We start from the raw sequence: 6,861 nt of genomic DNA, 5'->3' as shown, positions 1-6,861 counted from the left end.
TAAGAGATCAGCTGTTGGGATCCTCCCCGCTTCTCCTGGACGTCGCCGTCACGACGTCGCTGCCTCCACTCTCCACTGTACCCTCAGCTCGATCTGGGATAAATCCGGTCCAGGGGCTTAGTAATTTTTTTGGGGTTATAAACATTTGTTCCAAATATAAAACAAAATATTAATTTTTATCAATTAAAGTACAATTATTGACAGATCTAACAAATATTTTTATATAAGAAGAGGTCAATGTCCTTATTTACAAAACTGAAAACAAATTATAAACAATTAATAAATAATACATTATAAACGAAAAAATGTCAAGAAAATAGGGTAAAACTAGACTGTAAAACTTAAAGGATAAAAAAACAAATAAAATAATAAACAAGCGAATGGAAAAAACAAACAATAAAATAATAATAAAACTATACAAGAATTCAAGTAAAAGTTACTCATACATACAGGGTGCTAATTAAGTATGTAAAGGGTATCCAAATTTGAACACTTTTGTAGGTTCTTATAGAAGATAGATCCATGGACTTTTCGCATTACTGGCCTACTTTTTTTATAAAACGATATATACCGTTGTCATCTGTAATAGTTTCTCTTCTACAGAGTGATTTAAAAATTTTAGATTTCGGAGCCTCTCTTGTATCTCTTTTATTATTTAACATACTAAAAATGTAAAAAATGGTTTTGGTAGGAATTCTCCCGGAGACGACGATTATGTTATCTGTTTTATTGTAATGATCAGAGACAACCAAATGTTGGTTGTCTTTGTAATGATTTGGTTGTCTCTGTAATGATTTAGAATTTTGAGATGAAAAATAAACTTATGTTCTTTTAAAAAGAAAAATACGTTTTATTTTTTCCTTTTTAAAAATATATAACACTATTTTTAAAAATGAACAAATAAGAGACAATTTTTGTAAAATAATTAGCTATTATTTTAATAGCTAGCTTTAATAGGCCGTGGTCATGTATCTCTATGAAAACAATGCCGTATTGTTTTTATGGAGGTCATGACAGAATGACAAATTATGTATAAATAAACAGTAAGAAATTCTTTTGAAAAATCACCGTTTTTTGTTCATAATATTCAATTTATTAGTACTGGTTTCGTATTAAATATTTATTAATATACATATGAATAATTATATCAAATTCAAATAAACAAACTATGTTATTAGATTAGATATTAACGACGAAAGTAATGAAGAACAAAGAAAACGAAGAACGAAGAAAACAATGATTTTTGAAAACAATTTCTTACTCTCTAAGTTGTACGGGGTGGATGGGGGGGGGGGAAGGGTAAGATTAAGGAAAAAAAAGTTTTTATTGCAACAAATAATTGCCTGAGAAAAAAATGCTTTTTAACAAAATTAAAGGTGATAAAAAAATCTAGTTTTTGTATATATACTTTTCTCACATAACCTTAAGGTTTTCGAGTGAAATGTGAAAAAACCCTATTTTAATTTTTTGAAAGCGAGGCGTACCGCTATGAAAATTATAGTAGTTATGCCATCTCTTATTGGAAATAAGTGGAAATTTAGTTTTAAAATTACTTAGATAAGTCATTAAGCTTTAAAAAAATTTAAGTTTTTTTTGGTTCTAGACAACTTTTCATATGCTGACTATAGCATATGAAAAGTTGACTATAAGAACTATGAATTTTCAAAAAAGCTTTATTAATTTTTTTTTATATAAATGTATTAATTTCCTCCTTTTTAAAAATTGTATCAAAATATTTCATAATAATTGTTCAAAATTGTTTCCCTTTTACATACACACATTTCCTATAATCTCGTAATGCATTTTATCGCATTCAAAAACTATAATGGGACCAGTACGCAAATTCACTATAGCTGTTATTATTAATTGCTGTAATTGTTCCGAATTTGTATGCCGCACCGTATATAAAGCCTCACAAAAAAGTCCAAAATGAAAAGTGCTGCCCAAGAATCACTCCAGTCTATATTCGAGTCAATGGGCTTGATAATGCACATAGATTCACCCACCAGAATAACTAAAAATAGCTCCACCACCATCGATTACGTAGTATCATCCTTTGCTCCAGAACTCTTAAATTGTACTGTTTTCAGTTCGGGCTTTTCAGATCATGAAGCTTAACTAACTAACCAGCTTCTCTTTGGATTCAATTAACAATAGCACTTTGCGTAAATTACGCCGTGTTTATAACAAAAATAATTTTTTAAATTTTAAGAATCATTGTCTAACGGAAAACTGGAACTTTCTTTCAAATGATGTCGATAATGAGTTTTCCAGATTCTTTTTCCAGATTTTTTAGATATTGCAAATATATCTTTTCCTCTAAGGCCAATTAAAACTAAAAAACAAAAGCCCTGGTCCTCCAAAGGTCTTCATGTATCGGCAAAAAACATGCGCTCACTTTCCTACCTAAAAAAGTTCTCAGAATCTATTGCTTTTCATAATTACATCCAGCAGTGTGGGAAAACTTATCTTAAAACAATTAAAGCTGCAAAAGAAATCTATTACAGTGGGAGGCTGGCAAAATCTGGCAATGTAGCTAAAGAAACATGGTCTATTGTTAACGACCTAAGAAATAAGTCTACCTCAACTAGCACTATCTCTACATCACCCGAGGACCTAAACAATTACTTTGTAAACGTGGCAAAAAATCTAATGACCACCATAACACCTTCTGATGATCCTCTATCATATCTCTCTAATGAAAATTTGCACAATTTCTTTTTTACGCCAGTACCATTTACAGAACTTCAAAGTACAATTAACGAAATAAAAAACAAATCATCAGCTGGTACAGATGGGCTTACTCTTAAAATGTTTTCAAATATGCCTGCTTGATTGTACTCTAATCCATTTAGTAGACCTAATCAACATATCATTTCAAAATGGGGTCTTTCCAAACTGCCTTAAAACTGCAATAATCATTCCATTACATAAAGGAGAAGATAAAGATCAAGCCTCAAACTATCGTCCAATTGCACTTCTTCCAACCCTCTCAAAGATCATAGAACGCCTGGCTAAAAAAAGGTTTTTGTCATTTTTGTTAAAATATCTTAACCCCGTATCACTTTGGATTTCTGAGCAAAAAATGCACCAACGATGCTATGTTCTCCCTATTTAACAGCGTTTATTCAAATATCAACAAAAATTACTTAACAGCAACAATTTTCTGTGACTTTTCAAAGGCTTTCGATTGCGTAAACCACATTATTTTAATTAACAAATTGCAGCACTATGGATTCAGAGGTATATCCCTTCAATGGTTTAAGTCATATTTGTACAACAGAAGTCAACTTGTAAAGGTCGATACGTCAAGATCTTCTTGTAAACCAATTGAATGTGGTATACCTCAAGGTTCCGTTTTGGGTCCTATGCTCTTTCTGCTGTTTATAAATGACCTGGACAGTCTGAATATAAGCGGAAAAATCTGTTCTTTTGCTGATGATACTAGCTTCACTTGTAGCAATCCGAATGCAATGACACTGCATACAACAATTTCCAACGACTTGGTCTTCATTAAATCGTGGTGCGATTCCAATTTTTTATGGCTAAATCTCTCAAAAGCTAAAGTCTTATCATATAAAACGACCATTCCCCCATTTATTCTAAACAATACCAGTTTGGAAGTTGTTGAGTCTGTCAAGTTCTTGGGTCTTGTTGTGGACGGCTCTTTGAAATGGGATTTGCACATAGATACGTTATCTAAAAAACTAAGCTCGGCATGTTTTGCCATAAGATCAATCTCAAGAGAATTAGGCTTTTTCACGGCCAAAACAGTTTATTATGCTCTTTTTGAGTCACATCTTCGTTACGCCCTTCCATTCTGGGGAACATGCTGCAAGACCCAATTTGAGCGTATATTTAAACTTCAAAAGAGAGCGCTTCGCTACTTATTAGGACTTGATAGTAGAGCTCACTGCCAAGTAAATTTTATAAAATATACGATTATTACTCTTCCCTCGTTATTTATATTTGAATCTATCTGCCTTATCCGCAAACATGTGTCGCAGATTCCAGAAAGACCATCCCACAGCTATTCACTAAGGAACGTTGATCATAAGCTTCATCTGCCAATTCCACGTTCGGAATTAGTAAAGAACTCTATACTTTATGCAGCAATAAAAATGCACAACCATCTGCCTTCCGTAATAAAATCGATGACTACTTTTAGTTGTTTTCGCAATGCCCTAAAATCTTTACTACTGCAAAAAGCCCTATATACAGTAGAAGACTTCTTTAATATTTCCTTTTAAAGCACACACACTGGCGTTATTAGCTACCTATTATTTGCAAAATGTTTGCCTGCTTCTTATTGTATGTTTTATTTTATTGTATGTTTCTTTTTTTTCTTTGAGACTAAGGTTTTTGACAATTTTATACATATAATTGTGTATATATTTTTATATAAAAATTATTTTATTTTATTTATGTATTTCGACCAAATTGTACAATTTGATAATTTGTACAGTATTTTTGTTTTGTTATGTACCTATTTACTTTGTGTGTATTTTGTCTGAGTATTTTTTTTATCTTTATTTGTTTATATTTGTATTTTTTTTTTCCTTTAGCTTTGTCGATAAAATGTAAATTTTCTGACAATAAAGCATTAACTAATTAACTAACTAAAGATCAGGAGATCTTGCTGGCCATTTTATGGGATCACCTTCCTTGCCGTTGAGATTCAAGAGTAATTTACGGGTTTTCTTAGTGCCAATGTCTGCTATTATGCCTATTGAAGGTTCCATCTGATGAAAATAACAAAATTCCAAATCCGCCAAAGTTAATATTCAATTGTGTCTGGGCATTATACGAATTACCCAAAAGTAAACGACGTTTAACGTCTCCAGGTTGTATTTGTTCAACCATTTTTTCCCTGTAAGGGTGAAATTTGTGTGTTTTTAAGTTTAGTTTTTTCTTAACCCCGACTTCAGATTCAATGACTCTACAAGATGTAGATGGATTTGTAGCTACGCATGCCAAAGCATTAATTTCATCCAAATGATTATCCTTTTGATTATTTTTAGGTCTTGGTTTCGAAAAGGCGCCATGATTAATTAAATTTTATTTTAGTTTTAAAAACCTGTCAGGAAAAGGTTGTTTTCTCTCGGTATAACTACAAGAGATAACCCGTTAATAAGAAATTTTCATTACATCTTATGTAGCAAACTAGCGTATGGTATTTTCAACATTTTCGTAATTTTTTTTTGCTGCCATTCTGAATTTAAATAAAAATATACAAATTTCGTTGCATAACTAGAAAGACACATCACTTTTTAAAATTGATAGTTTTTAATTATCTGTCAAACAATGTCGTCTTAAAAATAATACGACATTGTTTGCGTAGAGATGCTTGCTATTAAAATTAAAATAATAGGTAATTATTTTACGAAAACTGCATTTTATTTAGTCATCATAGCAAAGTAATGTAAAAACCGCAAGGCTCTATCTTATTGTAACCGAGATAACCTACAAAAGTGTCCAAATTTGGTAGCTAAACATATATTTTTTAGTAGAAAAATGCACGCCACTGTCTTTTACGGATTTTCTTAATTAATTTTAGATAAACAATTATTAAAAAATCGTTTTTTTTTTCGTCTTTTCAATTTTTCTCAAATGTTGCTTAGTCCTTAACAATAAATGCACTTAATTGCATATCTCTAGACCACACTAGAAACATGGGAAAAAGTTTTTTGTAAAAATTTGAATGAATAAAATTTTTTTGATAACTTTTTATTAAAGATCATGTAACAGCAACAATAGATTTTAACAAACACTAAATTAAATTGCATTTCTTTACATGTTTCACTTTGGTGCTAATTTATTGTTATTTTTATAATTGTTATAATAAAAAAAATATAAAAAAAACTTCTCATGTTTTTTGTATTTGGTCTAGGAATGTGAAATTGAGTGCATTTAATTATTTTTTTTTTCGAAATCTAAAGAATACAGGATGTTACAGAATAAGATGCTGATCCTTGCTAAAAAGGAGGTTAATCCTTAGGTAATTTTAAAAGAGAAGTTCAAATATAGCTATGTCCTAAACTCAAACTTTTGAGCTTCAGAGTGTTATAAGTTGTCACCCTTGTGGACCCCAAACCAAATTTAGGAGATCCTGTATGAAATTTTTAAAAACTATTCTATATTAAATTACTGCTAGTCTTCTAGAACTAGAGCGATAATCGCATGTCGGACGAAAAAGTCAAGAAATCAAATTTGCCCTAAAATGAATGGGGATTGTAAAAATAGTTTTTATTTTACTTAATATTTAGTCTTCAGGAACGAAGACGGTCGCCACCGATTAAACTTTAAAAAAATCTTCTACATCCAAAAAAGGCTGTTCCTACTCAGAGGGTGTTAATAAAGTTATGATGAAAAAACGATTCTTTTCTTCAGATTTTAACACCCTGTAGCTCAAAAATTAATGGCTTTAGGGCATAGCTTTATTTGAACTTTCCTTCTTAAAATCACCCAAAGATAAACACCCTTAAGGATCATCAGTATCTCATTCTGCAACACTCTGTATACAAAAAAAAGGCAAATATGTTGTTCTTTTGATTAATTTATCTAAAGAGAGTAAAAAAATTCAGTCAGTGGCGCACAAAAATATTGGTTTAGGTATTGCTCGGAACGCCACCTAATGTGTGATTTGAAATTTTGTTTTTTTGAAATTTTTGTCTTAAAATTGTTCAACGAATCGCCTGTCAAATGTATTGTACATACTTAATTAATACCCTGTATTACATTTTTAACATTAGGAAAAGTTAAATGATGAATCACATCCTATTACTATAAAACTACTTAAGAGAATAATATACCTTACCTATCTACAGTTATTTAACTTACCTATTACCTTTATTGTGACTA

Source organism: Anthonomus grandis, chromosome 5 (genome assembly GCF_022605725.1).
Source record: "Anthonomus grandis grandis chromosome 5, icAntGran1.3, whole genome shotgun sequence".
Classification (NCBI taxonomy): Eukaryota; Metazoa; Arthropoda; class Insecta; order Coleoptera; family Curculionidae; genus Anthonomus; species Anthonomus grandis.
This window is presented reverse-complemented; position numbering follows the sequence as displayed.